General features: G+C 42.1%; 1 long non-coding RNA gene across 1 annotated transcript in view; it reads left to right on the forward strand.

Moving 5' to 3' along the window:
* The window catches only part of LOC131253144 (uncharacterized), a 31,250-nt gene extending 12,891 nt beyond the window's left edge, over positions 1-18,359 (forward strand). The window contains exon 2 of the long non-coding RNA XR_009174941.1: positions 18,021-18,359. This is a non-coding gene — a long non-coding RNA (uncharacterized LOC131253144). The remainder of the gene's footprint in view (positions 1-18,020) is intronic.
* The last annotated feature ends 4,386 nt before the right edge of the window (positions 18,360-22,745 follow it).

Below are 22,745 nucleotides of genomic sequence, written 5' to 3' on the forward strand. Positions count from 1 at the left end.
TGGGAGGTAGGAAAGTGGGCCACAAAAGCTCTCCCATGGAAGTTTGCTTGGACGTGGGATGCTTGCTTGGAGAATGAGAAAGAGAGATGAGAGAGAAGTGTAAGAGAGAGAGAGAGATGGGTGTGATGGGTGTGAGTGAGTGATGTGTACTTGTGTAAGAGAAAGTTGACTTTAGGGGAGTGGTGGTTGTACTTGGGGATGGGTGAGTGATGGAGTGTGATGTGTACTTTGATTAATGGGATTAATGGGATTGATGTGATGGGTTCTCTCGGGATTTACAACGAGCGGCGTTTTCCTCAAACTGAACGCAGGCCCACATCTCCTGGCCAGGGTACTGCATCGGCGTGCAAGACGCGACATCAGAACCGCGGCGACGGTGCGGTCGCACTGGTACAAGTCTCGGGTTGCGCCGATTCTGATATACGGGACATGACTCAAGATCGCACGTAAAATGCCAGCAACAGATCGCGGGTCGTCGAAATTCGACCGGGAGGACTGTGGAAGCCTATGAAATGGTACGGTTTAGGACACGGGCCTTACAGGACTACTGTCCAGACGACCATGGGAGAAAATCCTTGTTCTCTAGCCTTCGGTGCTAAATTCATGGCCCCAGTCAAAATCAGACTCCTAACTGCTCGCACCCGCTCTTATGATGAACGCTAAAACGCCAAGCAAATGACACTGGACCTCGACTTGATCGAAGAAAGAAGGGAACAAGCCCAACTCAAAGTCACAGCCCAGCAACAGAAGGTTGCCCGTTTATACAATTTTAAAGTTTAGATGAGGAGGTTTTGAGCTAAAGATCAAGTCATTCGCAGAACTTTCCAAAATACCAAGGAGTCTGGTTCAGGGACCCTGGAACCGAACTGGGAGGGACCCTACAGAGTGATGAACACGAGTCGACCGGGGACATATCGACTCGAAGACATGGAGGGGCGACACCTACCACATCCTTAGAACGTCGAGCACCTAATGATCTACTATGTATAGGAGCCGACCAAGCTTAAGCGCGAGGTCTATTTTCCTACTATTTTTAATCTACAATATCGGAATCTACATATCTTCTCCAGAAGTTGCGATAAAAATCCCGAGCTCGGGAAAATCTTACTCTCTATTTTTTCATCTACAAATATTAGACTTACGATACTAAGGGCTTTCCTTAATACAAGGGAAGAATAGCCCTCACCAATGGTCCAACTCTTTAGAGAAGAAGTCCGACCAACGATTGAATTTCTTATATGGCCCATCGGGGACTTCCTTTAGTGCAAGGGAGGAATGTCCCCCGACCGATCGTCTGACCGTTAAAGAAGAGGTCAGACGACCAACTATCGCTATAACTTGAATGTCACAACCTACAATAGGGGAGGGAGAACAATGCTTCAAAAAGCAAAATTGTTCAACCAAATAACGCAGTTCGTCAAAACTACTTTGAGAAATAAATGACTTAAGGGCTAGCCCCAAACATGACCTAAAAGGGTCAATCTACCTATTAATAATAAAAAGATACAACTAGCTCACATGGAGAATCCACACAAGTAGTCATTAAAAAAAAAAACTCTTTTTTTCATTAAACATAATAGAGAAAATTACAGAGAAACAAAAAGAGGTACAAAGGGAAACATGAGAAGCTCAGAGCACTGGTAGATAAGGTTTCTCGGAAGGGGAGACCTCAGCTCCAGGCCGAGGCTCAATCTTTGGAAGGGTCGACCTCGAACGAAGACATGTCGAGCTTAGGGTGCACCTCCCTAATATCTTTCAGGCACTTGTTGTACCCGACACTATAAAGAGCGTCCCTCTCTTCCTCCCACTCTTTAGAGGCCTTCAATTCCTCCGCGCTCACCTCCTTAGCCTTCAGGATGGCCGCTTCAGCCTCCTTCATCTTCACAGTATGGCTATGAAGCAATCCCCCAACTCAGACTTCCACCAAGCACCCTTTTCTAAAGCCTTATTGAGGAGATCCTTCACCGCTTCTAGCTCAGTCTTCACGGCCTCCAACTCGGCCTTCAACCCTTCTGCCTAAGCCGACAAAATGACGTTCTCAAAGCAAAGTTGTTCGGACTCAACGCTCTTTTGTAACAAGGTCGCCCCAACCTCCTTGCACTCCGTCTTGAGGCGCAATATATCTCAGTGGACATTTAAGAGAGAGGGGGCAAACTGAAGACAAAACCACGATTAAAAGAGAAAGAAACTACTTATTTAAGAGAAGCGACCATCATAAAAAGGATGACTTACTCTATAAAAGAGAGCTGCCATATGGCCCGTGATGGCCTCTAGAGGCATATCCATCACCTGGGTAAACTCGACATCAATCACATGCCGAGCAATCTAGGGCATGAGGCCCTCTGTCGCGGCGACGACCGACTTCAGGGAAGCCTGAGCTTCGCCACCTTAAACCCCGGTCGAGCTAGTAAGTTTGGACGAAGAGGGCTGAACCTCACAGCTAGGGGTCACCCATGCCTCAAGGGGTTGAACCTTGATCGCGAGAGTCGACCCCACATTAGCTTCAACACCTTCAGAGACCATGCTCTGGTCTGAAGGAGCAACAACAGCGGTAGTGGCAGAGTCAGCAGCCGCCTTCTTCTTCGAGGCATGCCTCTACTTCTTCTGGGCCAGCTCAACCACAAAGGGAGCCCTCCGCTTGGACCAATTCTTCTCAGGCATCTCTACGCGACAGAAAATGGAGATCAGTGAACACATAAATGAAAGGAGAACCTACGATTAAACCCCTAAAAATGTATACCTGTCAAGAATAAATCAAGACTTGATTTGAGCAGCAGTTGGGGGTGATCAGGCGCCTTCAAGACCTCAACTCGGCGTCCACCAACATCGCTTCAACGATCCTACCTCGCTCTTCTCTGCCCACTCCAGGAGGGTGCTTAGGTAGAACTGCCTTGAACGACCTCAATTAGAAACAAATAAAGCAAATTAAATTAAGGAAAAGCAGTTCGGATATACCAACCTGGTGTGACGAAGGAAGTCGGAACCCAAGAACACAGCCCAAAAATCGCTAGTGTCTACGAATCCCCCGATGCCTAGAACCACTTGGTCTTTAAACTCTTATTCGAGGTCGGGACGTCGGTGATTATATCCCTACCAATCTTCTTCCAAGCAGCAAAGTAGCACAAACCCTCATGAAAAGGATTGTAGTTCACTTGGTATAAGTGGAGAAACTCATTCACTGTCAACTCAGAATGATCGAGCTCAAACCAGATAATGAATGTCCCCACTAGTGCTCTCCAAGCATTAAGGATCAACTATATAGGGGCTAACCCTAAGTACGCAAGGACTTTCCTCACTGTCCTCTATAGAGGAAGCCTCAACCCACACTAGAGGGCGACCTGGTAGATGGTCACCTCAGCCTCTCGAGGTTCATTGGGGAGCTTACCTAACACGGGAGCTCGGAGTACCATAGAATTGGGAATGTGATACCCCAACTTGATCCGTACCAGGTCGGCCTCCATCAATGAGGACCCTACCAGCCCCTTCTACTCTTCTTCTGATGAAGACCCACTAACCTCTTCAACTACTGAGGAAGCCCCCTCTGCATCCTTTGGTTGTTCAGCCAAGGACCGTTTCGCCATTCGCGACTCATGGGATGCCTGAAAATCTCTGTCGCTCATCATCATCAACGGTGATTGTGAGTTCGACGTGGGGTGAAGATCATCTGCCCCACCATCATGACAAGATGTCTTCTCCCGCTAACCAGATGTTTCCGGCATGTTTTTGGGCATAAGAGTTATCGGAAACTCGAGGAAAAGAAGAAAAAGATTAAGGGAGGGGGATAAAGAGGCAGAAACAGGGCTCACCAAGGAAGGAGGCTCTCTTGAGAAGACACCAGAAAACCACTCGAAGCTTCGCCGGGATCACTTCATGCCAAATAAATGCAGGTGCAGCAAAAGCAAAGGGGCAAATAACCTTACACGATGTTAAGGCATCCCCTTTTATAGCAAGCCCTCCTATACAGCATTTAATACAAGCATGTATTACACAGCCCAAGCGTTTCCTCGACGCCCGTGCACAGACACGTGGGGCGTTCCTACTCGTCCGTACTCAAACATGTGGAACATCCCCACCAACCAACCGTTCTATCTCTCTATAAAGCGCACGCATCGATGCCCCATAGGCCAGAAGCCAAGCAGGCATACCACCAGCGCAAGTGACCTCGAGCCACAACATGCCACCTCAAGCACAACGTACCATGATTATAGATACACCCCGATTCCTATGCACGTCACCTAACTTGAGGTTTGATGATGAACTGATTCGACACCCCAAACACAAGATAATTCGACCTACTTCCCGAGCTGGCTACGCGAACTCAAAAGTAGAGGGGGCTTACTGTTATGGGAAAAATGAACCGACTAAAGAGAAAAGGTCAGGTCGGGACTCTATGCATTTCACCAGAATGAACGACAATGGATGCGACCTAAGTAATCCAACTTTTGATTCCAGACCGAGCAAGAAACGAAGTCGGGCTCGATATCTCATTAGCAAGTTGATTTAATCTTAAGTTGGCACATCTACTGATCTGCCCAACATCAAAAGAAGCTCGATCACTCACCGAAAGAGTCAGGTCGGTACAACCCCAGGTTGACATAACCCACCTTCTGCCAGTCTCGACCTAATCCCAACCATATCTACCCGAGATCATAACCGAAAATCTAGGAAGTCAACCGCAACACGGATCTATCTGAGATCCTAGCCAAGAATGTAGGGAGGATCTGAATCCTACTATAACACATTCCTGCTAAACAGGGAGATCTCTTTTACGCCACTGCCTCTACTCACCTATAAATAGAAGCACCTCTAATGGTGAAAGGTACATACAATTCTAAGCCTACAAACCCTACTCTTGACTAGACCTAGATTCCTTAGCCTGACTTTGGCATCGGAGGGTCCCTGCTCTAGCTAGGATCTCCTTTGTCCCTTACTTATGCAGGCATTCAAAGGACCAGGGAACACTAACCAGTTTTTTGCATCAACATGGCACATAAATTAGGCTGGCACGTGCATTAAAAGGGTCGTACCATAAAATCAATGAGGGACCATCCAACACAACATACAACTTTGGCCCATCTCAGACTGGTTGCTTATGCACCGAGTACATGCTTGGCTTGGATGGACACCAAAAACACTCCCTCTCTCTCAATTGTCCTCTAAAATAATGCCACATGTTGGACGTACGTACTCACCATGTAAATATTAATCTCCATCATGAATATTACCGGGCAAAAATTAGGCCAGTTGCTGATCAGGTGGGCCATATAATTGGATTTAACGGAGAACCAATGGTTTGGATGGAATGGCTGAGTGGATAGATGGTCCAAATCCCATTCAACGTGTACAGTGGAGAGGGTGACATATCTCTTAAAGTTGTTAGATTTCAAAAGTTTACAAAATCAACAACCAAAATCTAATAGAGCATGGTGGGTCCTGCTCATAATTTGATGATAAAAAGAGCATATATCTAGTATTCCAAACATGTGGGGTCCATTATTTTGTGATATAAATAGTAGATACATTGGGACCCACTATATATATGTGATGCTCCGATAATCTTCTTGATTGGAAGATATACCCTTCATTATTTAAACTATAAGCCGTAAAAGAAGGGCACATAAATGGATGGTAGTGTAGTACTAAGGATGGCCCTTACTTGAGTGAATTCGAAGGCCTTTAAACACGGATCGAATCATGGGTAATGAATATTCCATGCTTAAAAAACCTCTTGATTTTAGATTGCTGCCAAAACAAGCAATGGTCCAGATTAGCTGAAATGAGACCCAAGATCATTGTCTCTATCACTTCTATCAAATTCTCCAATGATCACACGTGCTCAAGCCAATATCATAAAGCCCAATTCAAAGTATTTTTCATCTAATGATATTGATGTTGTTCATCTCATGATCACCATATCTAAATTAGCTATAAATTTCTCTAATGTTTTAACTATGGCTATTAACGATGATGCTTAGCTGCGTACTATTCAACAAGCCTTAGCTCGATGAAGAGGACTACAACAATCAAGAAGTTTAACTTATTCTTCGCAGTGCTAGGATGAATGTAGTAAGCTCAATATAGGTATTCAAGACATCTCAAGTTTGATTGGTATACATTGATGCAGAAATTTAGCTAGCCCTCCCTGGACTCACAAACCTGCACAAAGGACAAACAAGAAAGACCCTCGCTTGTACAAGGGATCCTCCGATGCCTAAGTCAATAATGGAATCTAGGTCTAGTTGAATGTTGGAGATTTGGGGCTAGAGATTGCACGTACCTTTCACTTTTGAGGGCTTTCTTATTTATAGGTGAGGAGACACGGTATCGTAGAGGGCACTTATCCCTATTTGGCAAGAACTTATTATAGTAGGATTCGGACTCTTTGAGTAAAAGATCTTTCTAGATTCTTAGCTGGAATCTCAAGATGGTCCGTGTGGGAGTCAGTTTCCGTGATCTTCGGCTAAGAACACAGACAGACCTAATTAAGGTCAGGTCGGATCGCATAGAGGGCGGCTTCAACTATCCCGAAGTAGTCCGACCTAGGTCACAGCCGAAGTCAGCGCTGTGTTTGTCTGAGGATGGATCTTGCCGACCTGAGATGAGTTAGCTTACTTCACATTGTAGTTGATTAGTAAATGTCTTGACCTTGTGCTTAGAGGTCGAGCTCGACCTTTCCCTGTACTTAGTCGAGGAGGTCGAGCTCGGCCTTTCTCCATACTTAGTAGAGGAGGTGGAGCTCAGCCTTTCCCCATACTTGGTAGAGGGGACGAAGGTCTAGCCACAGGATCATACCAGTCACTTGTTTGAATTGTTGACCTGGCCTGTCGATAGTTGGTCAGTCTATTCTTCCCATAACAATAAGTCCCCGCCTGTATACTAGTTCGCTTAGTGGACTTGTAAGTATGAGTTTGGTCAGGTTAGACAATCTTAAATCAACCTTGAAATTGAACCGAGCTATACTGCTGAGCAGGTCAGGAAGTCAAGGAGGACGGGTTGCATGTTTGCCGCCATGGATGATAGGGAGCGGTGGATGCGGAGCTCAAGGTGAGGGTAATGATGATGGTGTATCTTCGAAAGACGACATCGCTTGGTCTTTGGACATACGGTCAAGAGAAAATTTTTATGGCTCAGCGCCCTAGGTCGCTACATGCCACGTGCCTTGTAGAGAGGGCATTCTCGTGCTACGTTACAGCTCCTCGTGCTCAGGCATTGATTGAGGCCCATTAATGCGCTGGGCTAGTGCGTATAAGAAGGGGTGGGATGCTAAGAGCTCCTCTCTTCTCCTCCTTTCTCTTTGCTCTTCACCAGACCAGCCAATTTCTGGTAAGTCGAAAATCCTCTCTATTGCCCTATTTCTGGAAGTTTTCCTTTCTCCAGCTTCTTCTTTTTTTCCTCTTTCCGGCTACCCTTTTCTTTCTTTTCTTGTTCAGCCAAGATGTCGAACTGGTCTAGAGTTAGGTTAGTGTCAGGGGCCTTCCATAATAACTCGTATTACTCCCTAGAAGACACTTACCCGAATAGAGTCGTCCCCTCTTCTTCGGACATGGGGGATGAAAAAGTCGGATTTCAGGGTTTGAAGAACGAGGGAGTCTGGCCAGGACTAGGGGGTCCTGATGCGAAAGTTATGGACTTCGGTATTTTTAGCTCCATTATGACTGAAGCCGACCTAATTCGGGTTCGAGGGGATTATCAAATCCCTGAGTCAATCATATTCCGAGCTCCAGAGTTGGGGGAGATGCCTGGCCAGCGTTGCGTGAGCGAGTTGGCCATCTATGTCATGGCTTTGCAGTGCGACCTTCGTTTACCCCTGCACCCCCATGATCCAGAGGGTCTTTGCTCATGCAAGGCTAGCCCCTAGTCAATTGATCCCTAACACTAGAAGGGCCTTAGTCAGGACTTGTGTCCTTTGGCAACAGCTTGGCTTTCCTGAGCTATCTGTAGCCAAATTCTTGTATTTATATAAAGTTAAGGTCAACCATGTGAACCTAGGATGGTATTATTTTTTCACCCGTGCCAATCAAGGTAAGGTGCTCATCACCAGCAACCATTCGTCTAACAAAAGGGGGAAAGGCAAGTGGTTCTTTGTATCCGGGGAGTGGGCAAACCCAGCGATCAGAGTTCTCGCTGAGTTCATGACTCCAAGTCGAGAATCGTCGAGTTGTAATTAAGTTAAGAAGAGTTTGGATTTGTTGTTGATCTTTTTCCCTTATGCAGTAGGTTCTTCTCGTGTTCAACCTGAACTCTCCTCTTCTCAGCTTCAACGCATTGCTCGGGCACGGCTAGTGAAGTCTCCTAATCGAAGTTGGAAGGTGTTGATCACTCCTTTGAATTTGTTTCAGGACGAGATTGCTCAAGTAGCTCCCAGGCCACAAGGTATGTAGTTATGTCTTTACCCCTTTTTTCTGTCAAGCTCTGGTTTATTTACTTATTGACACTTTCATCTTTATAGGCATGTCGACCAATCCTCACCCTTCTAAGAAGATGAAGCTTCCTCCTCCAACCAAGGTAGATCGGCTGAGGAAGAGGATGAAAGAGAGATTAGTCCCTTGCAAGACTAAGGGGCCAGCCCCGGCAGTAATTCAGCCTCCGCCCAACATCCCTCTACTGGCTGATCAGCCCGAGGAGGAAGTTGCCTCTGTTGCTGCTCCATAATTGGACCGCGTGTTGATGGAGGAAGCCCCTACTCAAGCGCCTGAGGGGGCGATCCCAATTGCCCCTGAGGAGGGAGCTCGATCTGCTCTCGACACTAGAGCTCCAGTCCGCGGGGCAGAGGAGGGAGCCCAGTCTGCCACTGGTGCAGGGGTTCCAGCCTATGAGGCAGAGGGCAGTGGCTCAACCTCTAAGCTGGGTCCCTTAGCGAAGTTACCGTATGGGAAGGTAGTACCTGAAGAAGGAGAATTGAAACTTTTCCAAAGTTCTTAACATGTAAATGAGTTAGTACAAAGACTAAAGTAACTGAAAACAAACTATCCTAATCCTAAATACTATGAAAGCAACAAACCTAACTACACCTCCGTCAGACTACGAGGTCAATCCTCATACACAGTATCAATCAGAGGTATAAACATATTCTCTGAGTCAAACTTCTCAACAAATGGCTTGAGACGATAACTATTCACTTTGAAAATATTGTCATTCGTTAGATTCTTTATCTCGACTGCCCCATGAGGGTAAACGTTCGTAAGAGTGAAAGGGGCGGTCCAATGAGAACGAAGTTTATCCAGAAAAAAGATGTAACCGAGAATTGTATAGATGGAATTTTTGACCAGTTATGAATGATTTCCAAAGGACGTTCTGATCATGGAACACCTTCATCCTGTCCTTGTAAATTCTCGAGTTCTCATATGTGTTGTTCCGAATTTCCTTGAGTTCGTTCAATTAAAGCTTGTGTAGTAAGACAGCGTTGTCCAAGTTAAAGTTCAGATATTTTTATAGCTCAGTATGCCCTATGTTCCAACTCCACAGGCAAGTGGCAAGCTTTCTCATAGAAGATTCTAAAGGGAGACATTTCAATGGGGGTCTTAAAAGCTGTACGGTAAGCTCATAAAGCATTGATCAAGAAAATTGACAAATCCTTACAGTCAGGGTTAACCATTTTTTCTAGAATTTGTTTAATTTTCCTCTTAGAAATCTCAGCTTACCTGCTTGTCTGTGGGTTGTATGGAGTGCTCAATTTATGAGAGATGTCATATTTCTTCATTAAGTTCTTGCATGGCCTATTACAAAAGTGTAACCCTCCTTCACTAGTGATGGCTCGAGGCATTCCGAATCGGGAAAGGATATTTTCTTTTAAGAAACTAATGACCATTTGATGATCATTATTCCGGCACGGGATCACTTCCTCCCACTTAGTGACATAGTTCACTGCTAACAAAATATAAATATTTACAATGGATTGGGGGAATGGCCCCATGAAATCGATGCCCCAGCAATCGAGTGGTTCAATGATAAGAATTGAGTTCAGAGGCATCATATTTCGACGGGACAATCCTCCCAATTTCTAACAACACTCATAAGTTTTGCAAAACTCATGAGTATCTCGAAACATAGTGGGGCAGTAAAAGCCACACCGCAGAATTTTGGTCATGGACTTTTTAGCAGAAAAATGACCACCACAGGCCTGAGAATGACAAAATGAGATAACACTCTAATGGTCATTGTCTGGCACACATCTCCTTAGAATTTGGTCTGGGCAATATTTAAAAAGATAAGGATCATCCCAGAAAAACTTACATACCTCGGCAAATATCTTTTCTTATCTTGCGCAATCCAATGTATCGGCGTGAAACCTGTGGCAAGATAATTAGCAATGTTAGCAAACCACGATAATTGAGAGAGTTTAAACAATCGTTCGTCAGGGAACATATCATTTATTGGTGTCTACTCAAGGGAATCGAGGAGATCAAGTCTAGAGAGATGGTCAGCCACTACATTTTCTATACCCTTTCATCTCGTATTTCTATGTCGAATTCCTGGAGTAGAAGGATCCATCTTATCAAGCGAGGCTTGGTATCACTCTTAGAAAGAAGATACTTTAGCACCGCATGATCAGTGTAAATGAAGATTTTGGATCCGATCAAGTAGGACCTAAATTTATCAAAAGCGAAAATTACGGCTAAAAGTTCCTTCTCCGTAGTAGAATAGTTCACTTGGGTAGAATTTAGGGTTCTACTCACATAGTGAATCACATAGAGCCTCTTCTCTTTTCTCTAGCCTAACACCGCCCCAATAGCATAGTCAGACGCATCGCACATAATCTCAAAAGGTATGATCCAGTCGGGTGGCTGCATCATAGGAGCGGTAGTCAACATGCCTTTGAGCTTAGAAAAAGCTTTCTGGCATTCTTCACTCCACTTGAATGAGGTATCCTTTTGAAGAAGATTACATAAAGGATGAAAGAGGTGACTAAAGTCCTTTATAAATCGTCTATAAAATCCAGCATGTTCTAAGAAGGATCGTACGTCACGTATGCTCTTAGGTAGAGGCGGGTTAGAAATAAGGTCAATTTTAGCTTTGTCCACCTCAACTCCTTTAAATGAAATTATATGTCCAAGAACTATTCCCTTGGGAACCATGAAATAACATTTCTCCCAATTCAAAATCAAATTCTTCTCTTCACATCGCTTCAGCACTTTTTTAAGATTTTCCAAACCTCGTTGAAGGATGGACCAAAGACAAAGAAGTCGTCCATGAAGACCTCTAAATATTACCCCACCATGTCAGAAAAGATGCTCAACATGCATCGCTGAAATGTGGCGGGGGCATTACACAGTCTGAATGGCATCCTTCAGTAAGAAAATGTGTCAAAGAGGCATGTGAATGTTGTCTTTTTTTATCTTCAAGGACTATCTCTATCTAATTATAGCCCGAATATCCGTCAAGGAAGTAATATTAAAAGTGATCAGCTAGCCTTTTTAAAATTTGGTCAATGAAAGGCAAAGGAAAGTGATCATTCCTTATGACAGTATTCAATTTTCTATAGTCAATGCACATTCTCCAACCAGTAATAACTCTAGTTGGCACGAGTTCATTGTTGGCATTGGCTACGATGGTGATTCCGAACTTCTTAGGAACTACCTGAGTTGGCTCACCTATTAACTGTCAGATATAGGGTAAATGATACCCACATCTAACTACTTAAGGGCCTCTCCTTTAACCACTTCCTTCATATTTTGATTTAGCCTACGTTGTGGTTGTCATCAGGAGGTCTTCGCATTATCCTCGAGATGAATGCGGTGAGTACAAATCAAAAGGGTCAATTCCCTTGAGGTATGCAATCGACCATCCAAAGGCTCCTTTATGCTCAATAAGAGTAGAAATAAGCATACTCTCTTATTCTTTCTCAAGGTGGGAAGAATCACCACCTAGTATGTCTCATCTTGACCTAAGCAGACTTATTTAAGATTATCAGGCAAAGGTTTTATGTCAAGCTTTGGTGCATTGAGGCTAGACGGTAGAGCAACTACATCAGTTTGGGGTAAAGTTTCAAATTGTGCCCTCCACCGGTTGACTTAAAGTACCTGCGCAGCATCAAGAAGGGCATTCATCTCCCTAATCATATTTAAACCATAAGCCGTAAGAAGAGCCCATAAATGGATGGTAGTGTAATACAAAGGATGACCCTTACTTGAGTGAATTTGAAGGCCTTTGAAAACAGTTCGAATCATGGGTCATGAATATGTCATGCTCAAAAAATCTCTTGATTTTAAATTACTGTCAAAACAAGCAATGGTCCAAATTAGATGAAATGAGACCTAAGATCATTGTCTCTATCACTCCTATTAAATTCTCCAATGATCACACATGCTTAGCTAGTATCATAAAGCCCAATCGAAAGTATTTTTCATCTAATGATAGCAATGTTATTTATCTCATGATCACCATATCTAAATTAGTTATAAATTCTTCTAATGTTTTAACTATGGCTATTAATGAGGATACTTAGCCGTTTACTATTCAACACGCCTTAGGTTGACCAAAGAGGACTACTGCAATGCAAGAAGAGCTAGACACCTTTGATCGAAATTAAACTTGGGAACTTATTCTTCGCACTGCTAGGATGAATGTGGTGTTGGGGGGCCGTGGAAGCACACAGAGTAGAATTAAGAGGAGTAATCCAATCAAATACAAAGATAGCACAACGATTTTAACGTGGAAAAACTCTTGCAGGAGAAAATCACGGCACAAAGTGACAGATGATCACGATGAAAGTAGAAATTACAAAGAGAAAGAGCTTGCCCGATTCAAACAACATCGAATCTCACCCTTTTGAAACCCTTGGACAAAGTAGAAATCCTAGTTCTACCTCCCAATCCCACTTACACCCATATATATAGCCTACAGAAGGATCCCAAGCAAAATCGAAAACAAATCCCGTAAAATCGCGACTCTGCGCAAAATTGCATGGAACTTATCGATGGCATTGAACAGTCTTCGATGTCATCGAAACTAATCCTTCGATGGCATCAAAATAACACTTCAACTGTCCAAAGACAAAACATGATTTTTTGAAAATTCTCGATTGTATCGAGATATGTTTGATAGCATCGAACCTTACCTTCAACGTCATCGAACACCCTCCAATGGCATCAAAAAAAAATGTCATGATATTCCAATGACCAACTAGAGAAAATTTGAAAAATCTCGATGGGATCGAGCACTATTCGATGTCGTCGAATGTGAAATCGAACAATCTGCCAATGGCATCAACAGGCCCTGTATCCGACTAGATTTAAGACATCAAATACAACATATGGTAAGCTTGAGATAGGTATTCAAGACCGCTCAAGTTTAATCGGTCTATTAACAGATTTAAAGCTTATCTAGTTGTCAAATAATACAATCAAACGAAAGATGTTGACGTTGATGAAACCTTTAGCTCTGCCATTAAACCCAATACTACTCAAACAATTCTTAATCTTACTGTCATTTGGCACTAATCCATTCATCAATTTGATGTTAAAAATGATTTCTTCCATGGTTTTCTTCACAAAACTATGTATTTGGAATAACCACCTATTTATACACACACACACACACACACACACACACACACACACACACACACACACACACACACTTTATAATCATGTATGTCACTTAAAGAGGGTTATATGTGGTCTTAAAGAGGCTCCCCGAGTCTAATTTGATCGATTTAGTCTTTTTCTTATAACCATCTAGGTTTTCATGACCGTCTCACAATCATCTAAGTTCAGAAGACTATCCAGTCAGTGATCGCCTTGCCCGCTCAAACCGTCGTCAGTATTTATTCTGCTTTCTTTTACTTTTATCTGCAAATTATATTGCATCCACGTTCATATCAATAAAATCAACACTTGGCCTTTTATTTTATATTTTCTTTCTTTACATTATTTTTGTCAATGGATGTGACCAGAGTATCATTGTTGTGATAAAAAGTCGTTATCTTTAAGGGGGAAAAAAAAAAACTCATCCAAAGAATAAACATTTCCTTTCATAAATCGCCCGTATCCTTCTCAATTGGCGGCTAGGTAGTCAAGACAATATCACAAATCTAGTCTTAATCTAATCATTTCAGTGCCTAGGGTCATAAGGCGCTTGGTTCAAATAGGCGATAAGGCGCTTGCTTCAATTTGAGTCGAATACTACTCTAGCACGCTAGGCACATACATACTCGCACTCCCATAACCAAAATCGGGCTATTTAACTATAAATGTAGCTACGTATTCAAATTGTATACCAATGCAAATAAGCTTAGTTTTATTGGTTGATGATACATCTAAACTAGGTACCACAATTTGAAGGATTTAATTTGACTACTCATATACTATGTGTGCAATTTCCAAGCGCTTGTATATTATCCATCACAGTATGTAAGAGTATCAAAGTTTCTCTACTTTTAAAAACTAAGTTATGTGAAAGGACATTGGGTCGGATGCTTAATCTATCACGAATCTGGTACACCTGGACAATCCTATGTGACCATCTCCGCAATCACTTTTCATTTTAAATGAAAATTCTATGAGCCACTTCTTTGTAACAGTGGTGTAATAAAATAGAGGTCTCAAGTCATACTGGTTGGACTACACTTTATAGTCCACTAGATGATAACTTTCAACTATTAAGTGAAGTGCATGTGACATCCAACCCTTTCAACAGGTTGGCCCCACCAAGAGGATCGCTTGATGCAAAAGTCAGCCTTATTTACTAATGCAGGTGACACCATATAAAATAATTTACGACCATGGGTAAATAACAAAACAGAAGTGTGGTCTGTTCAATGAATGGTTGTTGCTGAGGCTTTCAAAAGCTGATCTATGTGATTGTCCCAACCTATTGGACAGGTTAGATTTTATATACACATGGAAGCTTGGAAGTTATCCACTGGTTCGACCTTGACTTATAATCCAACATATTGGACTTGAGACCATCTAAATAAAATAAGAAGTTCAAATTGATCATGATAGAAGCGGCTCTAGTAGTCTAGTTGCATAAATTTTGGCAAAAAAAGAAAACAATCGCTAAATATACTTTCTAATCTTATTGAAAATTTTTAATTTCACAAGATTTTATCAAGTTTGACAAGAAAAATGGTTTTTCACGCACAAAACAAAAGAAAACTATTTCGGTATGTAACTAGTTCAACCAAGCACACCCTAAGGCTATGTTGAGTTATTGTTACAATAACCCTGCAAAATTTTAATGTTATATACTAAATTTTAACTCATTATATATATATATATATATATATATATATATATATATAGAATGTGTGTGTGTGTGTGTGTGTGGAAATGGTTCTATGCGGTCAACCTCATGAGGTCAAGCTGTGTGGCCCCACCGTGATGCGTGTCGAACATTTACCCCATTAGTTAGATGCACCATTCCAGGGTGAGCCACAGGCTTAAAAATCAAGTCAATCCATGACTTGGGTGGGCCACACCACATACAAAAGTTGAGAGGGGTTAACCTCTATTAAAATATTCATAATCATTTATTGGGCCCACCAAGATGTGGTACACAAATCCAGCCCATCCATTGTGTGTCCCACTTGGATGAGGGATCAAACCAAGTTTCATCAACATCCAAAACTTAGGTGAGCCCCACCAAGTGCTTTTATATGTTTTAGGCATGTCTTCACATAGTTTTAGATGGTATGGCCCACCTGAGTCTTATATACTACTGATTTTTGGGATATCCCATAACCTAAAGGGGACCCATCGAATGCATGTTGTTGATGTTCAACACACATCACGGTGGTGCCCACACAGCTCGACCTCATGGGAAGTTCTCATGAGGTTGACCTAATAGTACCATTTCCATATATATATATATATATATATATATATATATATAGAGAGAGAGAGAGAGAGAGAGAGAGAGAGAGAGAGAGACATAGCTGCGCACCGGTTCGCATGTCATTGCTATCAACTGTTAGATAAGGCAGATAGTTTAGATGAAGGCGCTCTTATGCGCGGGTTTGAAAGAGCGAGTTTCCTTCTCTGGCACATCTCTTCACCCTATTCTCTAACTCTCCGAAGGATACGGCGGAAGCCTTTCACATGAAGTTCTTCCGCTAGGATGCTAGGTGAGTCCCACTGAAATGTTAGTGATAAATCCACACCGTCCATACATTTTTTAAAATAATTTTATGGTATGAACCCAAAACTAAGGTAGATCAAAATCTCAAGTAGGCCACACGGTGTGGATTGAACTCTCACCATTAAAAACTTTCTGGGGCTACCAAATTTCTGGATCAAACTGATATTTGTTTTTTGCCATTATCCAGGTCTGTATGACCTAATCTACTAGTTGGATGTAAAATAAACATCACGGTGGGCCCTTAAAAAATTTTAACGATGAGAATCATTATCACCGCTGCTTCCTGTGGTATGGTCCACTTGAGATTTGGATCTGCCTCAATTTTGGGATAATGCCCTGAAATGATAAGGAAAAATGGATGGACGGTGTAGATAAAACTCATACATCACCTGACCACTCAAAACTCCAGCCCATTCATAGCTGGAGACAGGCGACGTAGGACGCGATCCACGCAGATTTCACGAGAAGTTACCGAACGACGGATTAGCTACTGACAGATTGAGCAACATGACTAGATACTGAACTGTCAACCCCAGGGAGGTTTCCACCACATCCTTCGGAGAGTTAGAGAATAAGGTGAGGAGGCATGCCGGAGAAGGAAACTCGCTCTTTCAAACTCGCATTAATAGCGCTTTCATCCAAACCGTCTGCTTTATCCGACGGTTGATAGCAAGGTCCACACGTGATGGCATGTGAACCGGTGCATAGCTGAGCGTCTCTCTCTCTCTCTCTCTCTCTCTCTCTCTCTCTCTCTCTCTCTGAGAGAGAGAGGCATGCTCACCTGCGCACCCGCACAACGTGTCATGGCCGTCTAATCCGAACAGTCCATGTCATGATGCCCCAAGGGACCAATTTTCACCATGATCTAAAACTCTAGTGGGCCATAGCAAAGAGATATGCAAAACAATGGAGGAAACTGTTTTCTTTTTTTGTGGCCCACCAAAGTTTTGGATCAAAGTAAAAGTTGAGCCTTGGGGGTTTCATGGGGTGCCTCATTACATGGACAACTCAGATTTTAGACTCACATCATGTATGATGAGTTCTCAAAAAGTTTGCACGAGTTCCGTGTGTGTATATATATAGACTCATCCCAAACTCTAGTGGCCCGCACAGAAGGGAGAGGCAAATCAAGGGACAAAATTGTTTTCTGGGCCAGGGCGCACGAGAGTTTTGTATCAGGAAAGTTAGGCTACCAGGGTTATATAGAATGCCACCTCACTGAACTGTTTAGATTTAATACGATGGCATCTGTGTAAAGGTGTGCAAAAATTCTCACCCAAAAAAGTGCACAGGTCAAAATTCATAAAATTTGTAGTGTTTGGATGATGAGATAACATTATCAAAAGCTTTGCTCGGGTGGTAGACTCTCAGGAGTTTCAACTTCCGGTCAAGGGTACGAGTGGCCATAGGTGGTGAAATTCCACTAGCATGAGTGTGTGGGGTGTGTGTGCGTGTGTTAAAAAAATAAATAAATAAATAAACATTATCAAAAGCTTTGCTAAGCCCGCACGTGCTTGCAAAACGCTCATGAAAATGCCACACATGTGCCAGTATGGCACAGTAGGCCTGAGATCCAAACCATCCAACTGAACAGCACCACTATATTGATGCCCTAGCCCAAGAATTAGGTTAGTCCACTGATAAGTTGGGCCACAGTTTGGACAAAAAAAATGTTGCTCCGAAAAGCTAGGCTAAAGTTTTCTAACCCATTAACTGATTTTTAATACTGGGCCCACATGCTGATGGATGGATTAGATCTTGCACCCATGTGATATGGTAGCAAGTGTATGGTGTGTACACGAGCTTTATTGCACCTATGTGATATGGTAGCACATGATGTTTATTTTGGATATCAGTTGTATATGGATTCTTCTTTCCCCTTGTAATTGAAATTGATTCAATTGCTTTCACAACAAACTCATTGTCTACATTTTTTATAGGAAAAGCTGGGGAGTGGCAATTGGTTCCCAATGCATTTCCTAATACGTGCAGTGGAAAGTCGAATTTTAGCGAAGGACTAATCTTCAACAAGGAATAGAAGAGATTGGCCAAATCATCATCGACCACTCCCCTGAAATCATCGGCATCAATGTTAATCACCAGTTTGTCGTTGTCATCATCTTCGATCCATCATTACCATCTTTGCATCATTTCCTCCAGCATCCACTGAGAACCCTTGAATTCAGTGTTCAAAGTATTGGCATCGCTGCAAGTTTTGTTGGCGAGCAATTCTGAAACAATTTTGATATCGTCAACGCCTGAAAATGTGGATAAACATTTTTTAAAAACTTGGGAAAATTGATAGAATTTTTCAATGAAACTTTAGGATATGTTTAAATAGACATATTTGTATATTTAAAAATAAAATAAAATAATTTGAAAAAAAGAATGCACATATAATAAGTCTTCGTTTAGTGGGCCTAAAAATATATGTTGAAATAAGAAATCAATCTAATAATAACAAAACAATCATTTTAATCTCATTAAACCAATTAACAAAGAAACATGCATAATGCATTTATACGTTGTATACTTATGAATAAATAAGAATATAAACACAATACACATGCATAATGATCCAACCATCCAACCATATCATATCCATCCACTCATCCAACCATCCTATCAATCCTCCCATCCAACTATCCATCCAACCATCCCATCCATCCATCCAAATAATAATAATAATAACAAATAAATTTTTGGCAATATTGATCCATTAGTGATATTATGGAAATATCTTTAATACACTAGCAATACAAGCGATACCTGAAATATACACAGTAAAAATATTAACAATACATAGGCGATATCAATACATTGACGCGATACAAAAGACAATTAAAATTTACATAATTGAAAATATTGGTGATACATTGATGGTATCGATACATCAGCGATACTTAATGATATATTACAGAGATGTAATATTTCTGATGCTACCAATTTTATTGATATTGCCGAGCTGAAAATACAGAATATTATCGTAATATCGGGAATACTTTGAACAATGCTTGATCCATCATCAAGGTCACGATGGAGCCACCAAAAAGGGTTGATATTCATTTAATTCAATTAATAATACGTGGAATGGATCCAACGCTTGAAGCAAATTGCATGTCATTCAAGGACTCCTAAGGAAACAGAACTTGATGAAGAGTCTCTCGATAAAGTCTGATGATGCAGGCAACATGTGGGGCAAGTCAACATCCATTTTAGCCCTGGAACCATTGAACATGATTAATTTTCAGTTTCAATGGACGCCATACTAGATCGATGGAACCCACAACCCAACTATCTAGATCTCGTACGATAATTTGCAGCCTACTCTTGGGGGATGAAGGTATCAAAACAAAATGGAATTAGTTTTATATGACAGCAAATGAAGTTAGATTTCTAATTAGTCCAAGATCATGCAATTCCAACATTATATGAGAAAGTTTTGGCCAATTTTCTGAAGTTGTGTATTGCATTTTAATACATGTTGAATAGAAGGTTGTGATTCGAAGTTAGGAGGTAGAACAATTGTTCTAATTGATTTGGTAATGAATTAGTATAAGTATTCTCATTTCATTGTAATTGGGTGGTTTTTGAAATAATAAATTAAAGTTCTCTTTGAGAAAAAGGAAAAAAGAATAGGGTAGATACCCTTCTCTCGTTCTTGAAATTGGATATGATCTACATTTGAGCGAAATTTAGAGTCCACATATGCCGATTCCACGGATGATGACGTGTAAAAAGTGGCGGATGCAATTTTATAAGCAAGTTCACACATCCAACTTTTATATATATATATATATATATATATATATATATATATATATATATATATATATATATATATATATAGTTCCCATGAGGTCGAGCTGTATGGGCCCCACCTTGATGTGTGTCTAACATCTACCCATCAGTCAGTTGCACCATTCCATGGTGGGCCACAGACTTAAAAATTAAGTCAATCCATAAATTGGGTTGGCTGCCATATACAACAGTTGAGAGGGGTTACCCTCCTATTAAAACATTAACAAATCCAGACCATCCATTGTGTGTGTCCCACTTGGATGAGAGGTTAGACAAAGTTTCAGCTGCATCCAAAATACATGTGCCCCACCAAAATACTTTTATATGTTTTCGGCATGTATTCACATGGTTTTAGATGTTATGGCCCACCTGAGTTCCATATACGGCTGATTTTTGAGATATCCCCATAACCTAAAGGAGACCTATCAGATACACGGTGTTGATGTTCGATACACATCACGGTGGGGCCCACACAGCTCGTCCTCACGTTGGGGGATGGTACTATGAGATAGACCTCACGGGAACTTCCCATGAGGTAGTTCCCGTGAGGTCGAGCTGTGTGGGCTCCACCGTGATGTATGACGAACATTTACCCCATCAGTCAGATGAATCATTCCATGGTGGGCCACGGGCTTAAAAATCAGTTCAACAAATGAATTAGGTGGGCCACACCACACACAACAGTTGAGAGGAATTACCTGCCCTTTAAAACTTTCATGATCGTTCATTAGGCCCACCGAGCTGTGGTTTTCAACTCCAGCACATCTATTGTGTGTGTCCCACTTGGATGAGGGGTCAGACCAAATTTCAGCCGCATCCAAAACTCAGGTGGGCCCCACAAAGTGCTTTTATATGATTTAGGCATGTATTCACATGGTTTTAGATGGTATGGCCCACCTGAGTTCCATATATGAGTGATTTTTGGAATATCCCATGATCTAAAGGGGACCCATCAAATGCATGGCATTAATGTCCGGCACACATCAGGATGGGGCCCACACAGCTCGAAGGCCATATGAGAGTTTGGACTTGGTGCCGTTTATAAATGGGGATTGTGCGCAAAAGTCACATGTATGCATCTTAGGAAATCCTTCTTTTTCTCTTGATTTACATGGGATAAGTTCTAGCCTCCAACCACTATATGGTGGTAGAAAACGGAACCTCTCTCTCTCTCTCTCTCTCTCTCTCTCTCATGTACCAGCTCATTAACCATTGTTTTGTGAGCCATTGATCAAAATTTATTTACTTAACCATTGTTTTGTGGGGTCATTGATCGAAATTTATGTACTCAACCATTGTTTTGTGGGCCATCGATCAAAATTTATGCACTAACTCATTAACCCTTGTTTCATGGGCCATTGATTGAAATTTATGATCCTCCAATCTTAAAGATTTTTTTAAGGCAGCCATCTTCTGCCTCTCATCAGATCGCTAGATCCAGCACCTATATTCCCATAGTTTCCTATGCCAGTAGGGCAGGATGTTCTCAAGACAAACCTCTTTTTGTCAATTTAGCCGTCCTAACTCTACTATGCCTTTGAAATATAAAAAACTAAAGATAGAGGAACCTTCTTTGAGGGCAATTAATAGTGTTAAGGGTGGAAATAAATCAGGCTAGGGCCAGCCCAAGCCCTAACAATCCTAAGAGGCCCCGCCCCTTGCCCTCCCTCTAGAGGGCCAGGCTCAACAAGGGCCAGCCTTACAGGAGAAAGACAACTTGCATATTATTGTACAATTCGCTTTGGTTTGCAATTGACGAGTGAACATTAATGAATCATCGTGCTTTTCCAACATATCAAGGGTTTTCTACCGACCACCTATGTCAAAGAAGATCATTCATTGCCAAAACATATGCCCATACGGCCCACCAAATTATCCACCATATGCATGAACTAAAGTAAGTACATCAATGTACAATCCACCAATCTAAACTGTGATTTCACAAGTGTTTCTGTATCGTCCACCATACGAACGTACTATCAAAGTTCTTTATATTACTTTATATACACACCATCCTACAAGAATCTAGGGCCTAGATTACTAAAATTTATGTAATACAGAACATACGCTAGGGGAATAGGCCGGTTGGCCCAGCCAAGCCCAAATACCGGGCCTAGACGTCAGGCCTAGTTTAGTGGCCGAAGCCATGGCCCTTCATGGCCGGGTCACCAAGGCTGGGCTAGGTGGCATGGCCCATTGCAACCCCCTATGATGCATTCCCAACATATGGAATCCTCACCGAGATCCATTGTCTCTGATGACCAGGCATCCAGTGCGTGGAGACCAAATTAATATGGCCTGATCCCTTGGCCATTTGTTGGCATTACCCAAGGTCCTAGCCAAGATGAACGCTTGCAGGAACTGAAAATCTCGGCTGTTACAAACCGATACCTTTCACCGATTTCTCAGCTGTCATCCACACATAACAGTCAAGATGACACAGGCCATTATTGCACCCTCATAGCATCATAGGGTGCACTGATACTATTGCAAGCCTCAGATCTCTGATAAATTCTTCAGGAGATGGAAACCATGCAGAGAAATGCAATTATTCCCACAGGACCAATGAGGGCCATCAACATCCTCCATAATGCCTGAATTACTAAGATGGAAACAAGCTCTTAATTCACTTGTAAATTTGGAGAGGAAGAAACCCGCAAAAACACTATCGCCCTTGCCGTAGTTTCCATTTAGGCCAAACAGGAGCTTGCACATCAACAGACTAGACGCCAGTACATAGTGCAATCAAATCTAGATAATCAACACTATGCCTCGCATGGCAGATGCAAAGTAGAGCAGTCAGATCTGGCAGTTAATAGTATTAAGACCTGTGAAGTTATTTGAACAGCTATGAGAACTCAGTA

Source organism: Magnolia sinica, chromosome 8, assembly GCF_029962835.1.
Source record: "Magnolia sinica isolate HGM2019 chromosome 8, MsV1, whole genome shotgun sequence".
Lineage (NCBI taxonomy): Eukaryota > Viridiplantae > Streptophyta > Magnoliopsida > Magnoliales > Magnoliaceae > Magnolia > Magnolia sinica.